Below are 13,338 nucleotides of genomic sequence, written 5' to 3'. Positions count from 1 at the left end.
TCCCGTGCCCTAGTGCCTGGGCTCAGATGACCTTATCTTGCCTGACTACCGCTGCTCCCGCTTATTGGACTCCTTCCCGGATGAAGCTGCTCCCATCTGTATAGAGAGCAGTTGGGAGAGGGTTGCTCTGGAGTTGGGAGAGGGTTGTCAGTTAGGTCAGACCTCAGGTTAGTTAGAGTCTCAAGGATGTCTGAGCAATCATGAAGGGGAGCCTGAGGGTTATGTCAGGCAGCAGGGTAGCTGGGTTGAGGGCAGGTCTTCAGGAACTGGATTCAGGAGGAGTCTAAGAGGAGTATCTGGTATTGGGTGATCTGGGCATTAGACATCCACCAGTCCAGAGGGCTCCTGAGGAGAGCCTCAACAGAGTGTGCCCCAATAATCTGGAGGTCTTGCCCTAGGGTTAGCTTGGAATCTTCTTTAACTAAAATAGCAGTAGCTGCTATGTCTCACAGGCAGCTGGGCCTGGAGGCTACCCAGTCTAATCTCTTAGATAAGTAGGCAACTGGTCTCTTCCAGGGCCCTAATGACTGGGTTAGGACCCCTTTGGCAATGCCTCGAGTCTCAGAGACGAAGAGCTGAAACAGCTTAGTGATATCAGGCAGAGCTAGGGCCGGCACAGACATTAAGGCCATTTTTAGTTTCTCAAAGGCCTGTTGTTCTATCTCAGTCCAGATTAAAGCATTGTCTTTTCCCCCTGTGCTGGTATAGAGTGGTATAGAGGGGCTTAGCGATCTCGGCAAAGCTAGGGATCCAGAGGCGGCAGTCCCCTACAGCCCCAAGAAATTCCTGTACCTGTCTCTTGGTCGTGGGGGTAGGGATTTTCATGACCGCCTCTATCCTGCTATTGGAGAGTGACCGTTTTCCTTCTTTGAGTTTATAACCTAGGTGGGTCGTGATGGTGGTGCATAATTGAGCTTTCTTGGCTGGGACCCGATATCCTAAGTGTTCTAGCTCTAGTAGGAGTGCCTTCGAGGCCTCCTCACATTCAGGAAGAGAAGCGGCTGCTAGAAGCAAATCATCTACATACTGTAGTAGGGTGACATGTTGGTACCTTTCTCGGAACAGTTGGGGGTCCTTGCTTAAGGCTTCATGGAAGATGGTGGGAGAGTTCTTGAATCCTTGAGGCAGTCGGGGCCAGGTCAGTTGTCCTGAGAACCCCCCTTCTGGATCAACCCATTAGAAGTGAAGATGGGTTGGCTGAGAGGTGGTAAGGGAATTGAAAAGAAGGCATCCTTGAGGTCCAAGACAGTATAGTAAACACGGTTAGGAGGGATCAGGCTCAGAAGCATGTAAGGGTTCGGAACTGTGGGGTGGATGTTTCCACCCGAGTATTTACTTCCCTTAAATCTTGGACCGGCCTAAAATCCTCAGTCCCAGGCTTTTTAACTGGCAAGAGGGGAGTGTTCCAGGCTGACTGGCAAGGTTTTAAAATGCCAGCTTCTCTGAGTCTATTAATATGCATAGTTATTCCTTAATATGTGTAGATCGGGGGATTCTCAGAACAACTGACCTTTATGGAGATCGGGTATTGGCGGACACGAATGGGGGAGGCATTGCTGCTTAGTTGTATTATAACGGGAGCCTGATGCTTAGCTAGGCCAGGGGGGTTAGTTTCTGCCCAAACCCCTGGTATTTCTTTTTTCCATTTTTCGAGAACAGCATTAGAGGTTTCTTTAAAAGGCTCTTCTAGTAGGAGGTATTCCTTGGATAGGGGCACAGAGAGCAGGAGAGAGACTGCCAATTCCACAGGGGTTAGGGTGGAGCCCTCCTGTTTGAAGGAGATCGTGGCCTGCAATTTCTGGAGGAGATCTCGGTCAAGGAGGGGGTAGGGACAGTCCGGCATGACTAGGAAGGAATGAGTGATAGTTCCTTTGCCTAGGTCAGTTATTCTCGCTATAGTCCAAGGGTAGGATTTGGACTTCCCTGTTGCCCCTACAATTGGCATTTTCTCAGATGAGAGTGGCCCTGTGGTCTCTTTTAAAACAGAAAAGGTGGCTCCAGTATCAACTAGAAATTCAACAGGTTGGCCCCCAACTTTAATGTTACCTTGGGCTCCTGGGGGCCTAATCTGTAGGAGCCCCAACCCCCTCATTCAGTGCCTTCTAAGAGAATGAGGTCCTTAGGTTTCTGTTGCCCTCCCCCCCACCCCCCCCTTTAGGGCAGTTCTTTTTCCAATGACCCATATTCTTTGCAGTAGGCACATTGGTTAGGGTCAAGAGGTGGCCGAGATCATTGTCTAGGTCTCCGTGGGGTTGGCCCAATGTTTTTAGGCCCATTTCCCCATTGCCCTTTTTGATTCTCTTGAAGAGCGACTATGATTACTCTTGTGACTTTTTTAGTACTGGCCGTTTCTGGGTCGTCCCGGTTGTTAAATACTCTCTGAGCTATTTCAACTAACTCACTAAGATTCTTTCCTTCAAAACCCTCTGATTTCTGGAGTTTCTTCCTAATGTCTGGGGCCGACTGGGTGACAAAAGCAGTATTAATTGCCCGTCTATTCTCAGGGGCCTCCGGGTCTATGGGAGTAAAGAGGTAATAAGCCTCCATGAGACGGTTGAGAAAGGCCGCTGGGGATTCCCCTGCCGTTTGAACAGTCTCGCTTACCTTAGACAGATTAGGTGGCTTTTTGGCTGCTCTGCGGAGGCCCTGAAGTAGAGATCGGCGATACTGGGTTAAAGCCTCCTTACCGATCAGTGTTCGGGTCCCAATTGGGTCAGGTAGTTGGGAGGTAGGCTCCTATTTGGGCCGGATCTGTGAGGGGTTGGCCGGATCTGTGAGGGGTTGGCCATCTGGCCTGAAGATGAATTTTGCTGCCTCTCTGTGGATCCTGTCCCTCTCCTCAGAGGTGAACAGGACCTGCAACAATTGCTGACAGTCATCCCAAGTGGGCTGATGGGTGTGGAAGACTGTCTCTAGGAGAGAGATTAAACCTGGGGGTTTATCAGAGAAGGAAGGGTTCTGTTGTTTCCAATTATACAGATTGCTAGTTGAAAAGGGGACATAGACCATGAAGGGCCGAGTCTGGTCTCCACCTGGTGGTGGAGAAACCTGACGGAGGGGCAGGATGGCAGCCGAGGAGTCTGGTGCCTGTGGAGGGGGGTTATAAGGGGCGCCGCCACGTGTATGGGGAAGACTGAGCGGCTGAAGGGCTTCAGCCTCTCCGGCCACAGCCGTGGCAGGTAGCGGAGACTGGTAAGGGGGTGGCCCCATAGGGTCAGTGAGGGGTTCTTCTGGGGGACCTGAAAGAACAGGTTAAAGCCTTTGGGAGGGAGCAGGAGCCGAGGGCTTCTGAGGCTTCCACGGAAGCTGGGCAATAAAAATCTTCTCCCTATTAGGGCACGAACATTTCTTAATATAATTAGGCTTGTCAGTAGCCATGTCAATCCAAACATCAGTGTAAGGAGTTTGGTCTGGGTGTCCGGGAGTCCCGTAGATGACATCTCAAACTGCGAAGGAAGAGCTTAAGTGAAAAGTGCCCTGGGAGGGCCAATTGACCCGGAAAGTGGGCCACTCCCTTTCGCACAAAGTGCGCAAGAATCCAGGGTCTGCTGCGATGCTGTAACCTGAAGCGCGCTTGGAAAAGTCAGAAGTTATTAAGGAGACATTGAAGAGGGGTCCTAGGTCCTGAAGGTCCCTGACCCATTTTGAAGAACACAGGCTGGCACAGCACAGAAACATAAAACACAAAATACAAAAGGACAAATAAATAAGGACAAACAAATAAGACAAAAAACGAGACAAACCGAACCGGGGCCAAAAGCAACGTCTCGCTATGGCCCTGGGGCTGGATCTATGTGCTGCGTCCAGCAGATCCACTTCCCCTTACTCTGCAGAGTTTTCAGAAACAGACTTACCGAGGGATGTCCCGTCTGCTGAACCAAACCTGGGCCCAGGGTTTCCAGATGCTCTCTAGATGGGATTTTGGAGTGGAGACAATTCCAGGTCAGAACGGCATCCGGGGTGGAGGAACATCTTCTCCGAGGCCTTCCCCTAGACCACTGGTCCGCTCCTGGGATGGACCTGTCTCCTGGAGTCTAAGGAGGTCAACCTGCCGATGTGGGGGACCTCATTTGTCCATCTCGCTGGGGCCTCCAAATGTTGTAGACCAATGAGACAGACCAGACTCAGACTCCGAACTGGGTTCAAATTACGAGAGCTTTATTAGCTGCGTGGGAATTTGGATTAAGGGTATGCGAGCAAGCAAGCAGGTATGTACAGAAGCAGATATTTGCAGTTAGCTGTTATGCCTGAGGGAACAATCAGTTTCGGTCTACACAAAGCAATGGTTATCTATACAATGCAATGGTTATCTATTAGCAGATAGTTCTTGCCATTCCCTTAAAAACCAGGGGGCAAGGTCATGTGTTTGTTCTTTACACTCAGTTGGTTTCATTTAGTTGACATCTTGGCTGGGCTGGAAACTCAAATGTTTCATGCTTTGCATCTCCCATATTCTTTTCCTTTGGCTAGCTTTTAGGTCTCCTTACTTCATGATGGTCTCAGGTTAGTCAGACTTCTTACACTGCAACTGACTTCAAGAGAGAAAGAGGCCGTTGCCAAGCTTCTTACAGGCTAGGACTGGATCTGGCAAGTGTTACTTTCACCCAAGTTACAAGACCAACCCAAATTCAAGGAAGGGACTCCACTTCTTGATGGGCGAGCGGCTTAAGAATTGACAGTGGCCACCTTTTTAAAAAAAATATGTTTTTATTGATTTTTTAGAGAGAGAGGAAGGGAGAGAGAGATAGAAACATCAATGTGAGAGAGAAACAACAATCAGCTACCTCTGTACACCCCCCACTGGGAATCAAGCCCACAACCCAGGCATGTGCTCTGACTGGGAATCAAACCCGGACTTCCCAGTCTGTGGGAGGACACACAATCCACTGGGCCACACCGGCCTGGCAACAGTAGCCACCTTTGGAGAATACTTAACCATAGTCTCATTACTCATTTTAAGTTAGCACTACTTCATTTTATAGATTAGATTTTTTTCATGTATCTTCAATTCCCTTTGTTAGAACAATCTTATATTCACTTGCCAGTTCCTGCCAGCATTTTCTGGAAAAGATAATCCTAATTGTTCTTAGTATAATTTGTTAGTTAGGCCTTACTTTGAGCTCAGGACTGAGTATAGTTCTTTACATATGTAGTCAAGTCCTTATAACAACCCCGTGAGGAGGATATTGTTATCACTGTTTTCTTGATTTAAAAAAACAATAATAACACAGACTTTGAGTAAACAACATTGTCCAAACCCTCACAGCTTATAATGTGGTAGAGTGAGCTTTGGAAACTAGATTTCCGATTTCAAAGTTGGCACTTTTGCACTGAAACATGATAGTTTTTTAGGTCCATTATGAAGATTATGTTTGAAACTGCTGTCAGATCCATCTGCACTGGACTTATTGACTTCCCTGAATTCTCTGCTCATGGAATTTCCCTGAAATAGATGTTCTAGTTCTTGGCATGCAGACCAGGACAAAGGTCTGTGAGATGCTTCCATTAACAGAAACTCCTCTAAGATTTTTGATTTATGGATTCTCTAAAAGCATAAACATTTTTTAGGACTTCTGCTATTCCTCCATAACACCCCTTGAAGCCTCCTTTTGTCATTCAGTTACTACCCATCTGAGTGAGAGGAAAGACATTTTAACATCTCCAGGTCTTTCTCTTTTCTTGTCCACATCTTAATACATTTTCATTGCTGAAGTCTTAGTCTGTGGCTGCCCAGACTACAGAGAATTTTACAGTAGGTTAAATAAATATAAAATTGGCTTTTACTATTTTGAACATTGGATTCTTGTCATGTTCTCTTGTGAATTTTATAGTCTGTTAAACTCTCTACTACATTCCTTTAGGCCATTAACACTTTCTGAGCCATTCTATATTTCACTTTGATGTTAATATTTTATGTTTCTGGTCATGTATTTACTGTTCACCATCATAAAAAATAGTTAAATTGGTCAATCACAGGCTTTGGATGTTTTTGTTGGTTTTTAAGACATTTTATTGCATATTCTTACATCGTTATCTTGACTTTTCACCAATATATTGTGTTTTAGTAATGACTTGAAATGATTTCACAGGATTTTATCTTATGAGAAAATAGAGTTATCTAACAATTTTGTCTTAACATAAATTTGTGCAAGATAGTTATAATTTTTTTAGCTAACTATCTACCTTAAACACAAAAGAAATTTCTTCTAGTATATTATATCAAGGGCTAAAATAACACTTTATGAAACAGATAAAAATTCAATAGATAAAGTCTTTACATTACTTCTGAGAGAGCTATACTATCTAATAAGCTATAGAAAACTGTCTTGAAAACTAAAAACATTCACAGTATCTAGCTATTTGAACATTTAGGAAGTTGACATATTCTTTGAATACATATTGATGTATCTGCATATGTTCTAGATGTAAATATTTCCAATGTTTTAATTCAATATCCTAGATCTCCAGTCCTGTATGCTTTATATTAACAAAATAATCCAATGCATCAGCTGTTTCTATTGAATTGACCAATATAGACTTCCCATACAAGGAAGATTTATTATCCATTGCTAAAATAATGCTTCATAACAAAACATTCAATCAGAATGGCTTAAAACAAAAGGCTGGGACACTGGGCTCTTTTCATGTTTTCTTCCCATACCTACCACATTTTATTATTTATTTTTTTATCCTCACCTGAGGGCATTTTTGCATTTATCTTCAGATAGAGCTGGAGGGAGAGAGGGAGAAAGAGACAGAGAGAAACATCGATGTGAGAGAGACACATCAAGTGGTTGCCACCCACATAACCTCAACTGGGACTGGGGACAAACTACAACCAAGGTACGTGTCCTTAGCGGGAACCAAACTCGGGACTCTCTGGTCTGTGGGCTGATGCTCTAACCACTGAGCCAAACTGGCCAGGGCACCTACCACATTTTAGCCATAGTCCCATAGTTGTAGCAGGGATTCGAGAGGAAGCCAGCCTAGTCATGCAACACGGAGAGAGAGGACAGATGCACACACTTTTCAAGTTTCTGCTTGTTTTGTGCTTGCTAATAAAATCCAGTTGGCCAAAGCAAGTCACATGGATGAGCCCAGAGGCAGAATGGGACAGCATTAAAAGTTATAGTATTAGGATAAAGGAAGACCTTTAATTGGCACAATTAATGCCATACCAAAAAAAAAAAAAAATTCCTGAAGGTAAGTAGATTATAAGAATTTTCAAAGATTCCTAGGTTCCAGCAAACTCAATTGTTAAACTCATGTTAGCTTCTTTATCAATGGAAAAGGACAAATTAAAGTTGTCATTTTATATTTTTTATTATCAAATTATTAACCATAAGAAATTAAAACAAAAAATGTCTTACAAATCCACACACAAAGTGTTGAAAATATTATAAATATATGAATAATTTTTCTATAACTTTACATATATATGATTACATGTTAAAAACAAAACTGAGGCCCTGGCTGGTTTTGCTTAGTGGTTAGAGCATCAGTCCAAGGAGTCACAGGTTCGATTCTGGTTAAGGGCATGTATCTGAGTTTTGGTTCAGTCCCCGGCCCTGATTAGGGTCAAGCGGGAGGCAACCAGTTGATGTCTCTCTCTCACATTGATGTTTCTCTCTCTCTCCCTCACACTCTATCTGAAGATAAATGGAAAAATATCTTCCAATGAGGATTTAAAAAAAAACAAAACAGAACAAAACTGAGAATGTACTGTATATGCATATCTATGGTATTTATACTGTGTTTTTATGGATATAATTTGTATGCATATACTTATATATATAATGTCATATATCATATAAATATATGTGTGAACATAGATACATGTGTGTGTACAACAGACATACCCCCACATACATATATATTCTCCTTTTGACAAACATTTCTTCACATAACTTAATATAATTAAAACTATCCTTTAATTAAATTTTTTTCTTTATTGATTTTAGAGAGAGAAAGAGAGAGGGAGAGAGAGACAGAAACACTGATAAGAGAGAACATCAATTGGCTGCCTCCTGCATATGCCTCCCACTGGGGATCGGGCCCACAACCTGGGCATGTGCCCTGACTAGAAATCTAACTGGTGACCTCTTGGTACATGGGTTGATGCTCAACCACTGAGCCACACCAGCTGGGCTAAACTATTATTTACTTTAATACCACACTTATTAAAATGTATACATGTTGAGATCTTAAGTATTTCTAATTTTAAACTATTATTAATAAAACTATATTATACATTCTAATACAAAGATATATTATATTTCTACTTTTTCAAGATGATATCCTAGCAGTTGGATTATTGGACTAAAAATATAAATGTTGAGCCCTGGCCGGTTTGGCTCAGTGGTTAGTGTCGGCCTGTGGTCCAGAGAGACCCGGGTTTGGTTCCCACTAAGGGCACGTACCTTGGTTGCAGTTTGTCCCCGGCCCTGATTGGGTCGTTCGGCGGCTGCTCAGTGTGTCCTTTTCGCATCGATGTTTCTCTCTCTCTCTCTCTCTCTCTCTCTCTCTCTCTCTCTCTCCCTCCCTCCCTCCCTCCCTCCCTCCCGCTCTATCTGAATAAAAAATGGGAAAATGTCCTCAGGTGAGGATAAAAATAAAAATAATTAAAAAAATAAATGTTGATAAAGTTTTTAACATATGATACTACATTGCCTGTGAGAACGCTCTCACAATTTACTCTTCTAGCAACAGTATCAGAAACTACAGACTTCCCTTCTATCTCAACAAAGCTTGGTAATTTAATTTGCTAGTGCAAAAGTCAAACAGGTTTTTTTTTATTGTTATGGCGGACAATCTTTACCAGTTGCGTAATTTTTGTCAAATTATTTAATTTTTGTCTGCTTCAGTTTCCTCATATGAAAAACTGGTATTGCCTGGCCGGTGTGGCTTAGTGGTTGAACTTGACCTATGCATCAACAGGTTACAGGTTCAATTCCCAGTCAGGTCATGTGCCCGGGTTGCAGGCTCGGTCCCCAGTGGGTGGCGTGCAGGGGGCAGCCGATCCATGTTAATGCTTCTCTCTCATTGATGTTTCTCTCCCTTCTTCTCTCTCAAAAAAATTAATGAAAAGATTAAAGAAAAGAAAAAACTGGTATGACTACTTACTTCATAAAGAGGTTTGGTGAGGATTGAAAGCATTGAGAATTATAAATTGCTGAGAATATTTTCAGGTGCAAAGTAAGTGCTCAAAGGTGTTTGGTATTTTTTATCATTGACAGTATCTTTCTTGATTTTATGTGTCATGCACTAGGCCTTTAAGTATTTAAAATATTTTCTATTAGGATGTTCCTCATTTTCTTATCAAAATATTAGAGCTCTTTATGCTAAGCATATTAATTCTTTGCCATATGTATAACAAAAAAATGTAGTATTAAGTACAGAATTTTACATTTCTTTTTCTTTATTGATTTTAGAGAGAGATAGAAATATTGATGAGAGAGATCATTGATTGGCTGCCTCCTGCATGCTCCCCACTGGGGATTGGGCCCACAACCTGGGCATGTGCCCTGATCAGTAATCGAACCGACGACTTCTTGGTGCATGGATTGATGCTCAACCACTGAGCCACTCCGGTCAGGTGATTTTTACATTTTGAGTCCAAAATTTTTTATTCTTTTCATATATATATATATTTTCTTTTTCTCTTATGCTTAAAAAGATCTTTGCCAATCAAAGATGAGAAACATTTATTACTTTTAACATTGGTTAACTTGTATATTGAACTTTTAAATTAATATATCTGGATTTTTGTGGACCATATAGGTATCATTTATTCCTTAATTTTCATAGAGCTGTTAGGTAACTTATCAAATTTTACTGGTAATGAGCTTAATACAACAAATGGCAAAAAATAGTTCTCAGTGGATGTTAGCTATAAATCAATGTATGTTAGCTCTAGATTTATAAATATTACCTGGAGATCTAGCCCTTAATCATTCTAAATTTTTTTTTTTATAACATCCTAAATTATTTCCCACAAAGATTTTTAGCAGATTGCTACTCTAGACAACTCAAAAAACCAATAGGGAAGATTGGCAGTGAATGAAAGGATAGCGTCCAAGGAACAAACTATTCAAATGTGTGTTACTCACTGTGGGCTGTTTCCTGGGGGGAGGGGCAGAGAGGTGGGGGAGCAGCTGATTTATTCAGTGAAATACCAGGAGAAACAATGAATGGGGGTGGGGGAACCATGGGTTTTACTTCTTTGTTGCCTTGGCCTGAGCAGATGGAAGGATAGTTTGCATAACTTCAGTGGAAAAGATGTGTATTTCATATTGTTCAGTTCAAGAACAGCTGTATAGACATGAATTTGAAAACTGACTTTTTTCCTGGTGGTTCTACTTCTTGACTCCTGGATCCCTGTGAGTCACACTCTCTAAGTGGCTTCTTGCAGTGTTTGCTGTTATTTTTTTATTTCTTCTTTGGGTACTTGTCGTGTACTGGGAAATAATTGTATGCATTCATAGGTCCATGAAAAATTGGAAAACAAGTGACATACCACAGGGTTAATGTAACATGAAGAGCTGGGGAGACTGTATTTATTTACCAGGAGTAATCCCTTCAGCAGCTGACCTGAAAGACTTTAAAGTAATTAAAAAGGAATCTGCTCTGCTTTAAGTTTCATCTAGCTATGTGATGCTATCTCTTTTCTGGAATATGCTAGATGTAACTACATCACTCAAGGATATATTCTACTCCCCCATTTCCCTGGGCTCCAGAAGGAGGGTGGAGTGGACTGGAGTTCAATGAGAGACTGGGATTTGTGGCTCCGGGGAGAGAGCTCAAGAGACTGGATTTTTATTATAACTCTTTAATTTCCTAAAACACATTTGTGTGATAAAAATGACAAATATATTTAGAAATTGGTCAAATTAAAATGTTTAAATATTGCAATTCTATTATATATATATATGTTTTTCTTCAGAAAGAACAAAGAGGTAGAACTGGAAAGGACTATAAAAAGATTGACTTCTGCCCTGGCCGGTTTGACTCAGCGGTTAGAGCGTTGGTCTTTGGTCCAGAGAGACCAGGGTTTGGCACGTACCTCAGTTGCAGTTTGTCCTCAGCCCCAGGGAGGCAGCTACTCAATGTGTCCCTTTCACGTTGATGTTTTTTTCTCTCTCTCTCTTTCTCTCTCTCCCTCCCACTCTATCTGCACAAAAAATGGAAAAATGTCCTCAGGTGAGGATTAAAAAAACAAAAAAGACAAAATAAATTTCTGACAGTCTTCTTTGTTCTGAAATCTACTTTGCCTGATATTACTATAGCTGCTTCTACTCTCTTTAAATTTGTTAGTAGAGAATATCTTTTTCTATCCTTTTAACTTTTAATTTTTTTTTAAAATTTGCAGCAGCATAGTTTGGTGTTGCCTTTTCCCCTTCTTAATGTGATAATTTCTGCCTTTTAATTGTTTTTTTTTAGATCACCTGAATTAAATATTATTGATATAATTGTATTTGAATTCACCATTTTGCCATTTGTTTTCTATATGTACCTTCTGTTCTGTGTTCCCTTTATCTTCTTTTTCTGCTTTCTTTTAGATTAATATTTTTGTGATTCTCCTTGTCTCCTTTGTTGTCTTATTAGTTATAACTGCTGTGATTTTATTGGTTTCTTTGGCATTCATATTATACATTTTTAACATATCATGGTCTGCCTTCTTGTGATATTGTACACTTACAGCATAAGAACTTTATAATAGTATTCTTTCATTTCTTCTTCCTCTCCTGGCCTTTAAGCTATTGTTATACATTTCATTTTTACATTTTAGTTTCTATTGCTGTTTTGTGGTTTACTAATCTGCTTTGTCTAATCCCCTATTAATCCCATATAGTATTTTTTTTATCTCACACTTTTTAATTTTTATCCCTAGAAGTTCAATTGTATCTTCTTTTAAAAACTGTCTTCCATGTCTCCATTTAACATGTTTAATCTTTCCTCTAACTTTTTCCTCTTATAGTGCTATGCAGTTTTGATTTTTATTTTTTATTTTTTTTTATCCTCACCCGAGGACATTTTTTCCATTTTTTGTTCAGATAGAGCGGGAGGGAGAGAGAGGAAGAGAGAGAGAGAGAGAAACATCGATGTGAAGGGACACATCGAGTGGCTGCCACCCACACGACCAACCAGGGCCGGGGACAAACTTGCAACCAAGGTACGTGCCCTTAGCGGGAACCGAACCCGGGTCTCTCTGTACCACAGGCTGACACTCCAACCGCTGAGCCAAACCGGCCAGGGCGCAGTTTTGATTTTTATATTTGAAGCTATATTGTGTTAGGAGTACACAAGTTAATGCTTTGTATGCATGTGTTCACACGTGTGCATATGTGTGTGTATATATATATGCATATATAATCTTGTATATTTTTATTCCTTTTAAAGTGTTTTACTTAAATTTTTACTTTTGACACTAAAATTACTAAAATTATTACACAAACAGTTTTCTTCTGGTTAATGTTTGCCTGGCAAATCTTTCCTCATATTTTCATCTTAAAATTTTCATGGTCCATATTTTTTAGGTGTATCTCTTATAAGCACCAGATAGTTAAATTTTATTTTGTTTAATCTTATCATCAGTCTTTGAAAGTTAAATCTGTTTACAGAATTTTGATCTTAGTCATCACAAAGAATCAGACAGGGAGTCATAAAAGTAGCTAACATAGGGAGAAGAACAGATGTTTAAGAACTCTTACAAAGGCCTTGGTCATGGGTCCCAATTTAATGGTTTCTGACTTCCATTCTTGAATAGAGGCTGGAACTCCAGTGGTTCCCATCAAATCATCTTTTTGGCATATAGGCCTAAAGATGCTGCTAGAACAAAAAAATGACCTTATTTTCCTAGTGTGGAAGATTTTATTCAAGGTGTTCTGTCCCACATGAGAATTGGTCTTTTAAAGCATTCATGAATAGTATTATTTTGTATTTTGCTTGAAAGTTAATTTTAAGCAATGCCAATCTTTTAAAAAAGTTAATTGTCTACATATTCTTTAGTAGTTTATGAAGTTATTCCTTTGGCCATTCTTTTATAGATGGTCATACACTAAGTTTATTTGATCACTGTTGGGGTGAATTTTTTTATTCTAATAGACTAGATACTGTTCAGGGTCATTTATAATGAATACAAAGTAACATGCCTATTACATAAAAATAAAATAATTGTTTTGTGAAATGAATTGGAAGATGTGGCATAATTAGACAGTGGGCATTTGTATTCTCCTATTATCGCTTTAGAGCTGCAAAAAAATGGAAGTAATTTATTTCATCTTGGTAATGCCTCTTCTTTCTGGTCCAACAATTTATCAGAAATGTTAATCCAGCAAG

The sequence above is a fragment of the Molossus molossus genome, unplaced genomic scaffold (genome assembly GCF_014108415.1).
Source record: "Molossus molossus isolate mMolMol1 unplaced genomic scaffold, mMolMol1.p scaffold_m16_p_21, whole genome shotgun sequence".
Taxonomy (NCBI): Eukaryota; Metazoa; Chordata; class Mammalia; order Chiroptera; family Molossidae; genus Molossus; species Molossus molossus.
This window is presented reverse-complemented; position numbering follows the sequence as displayed.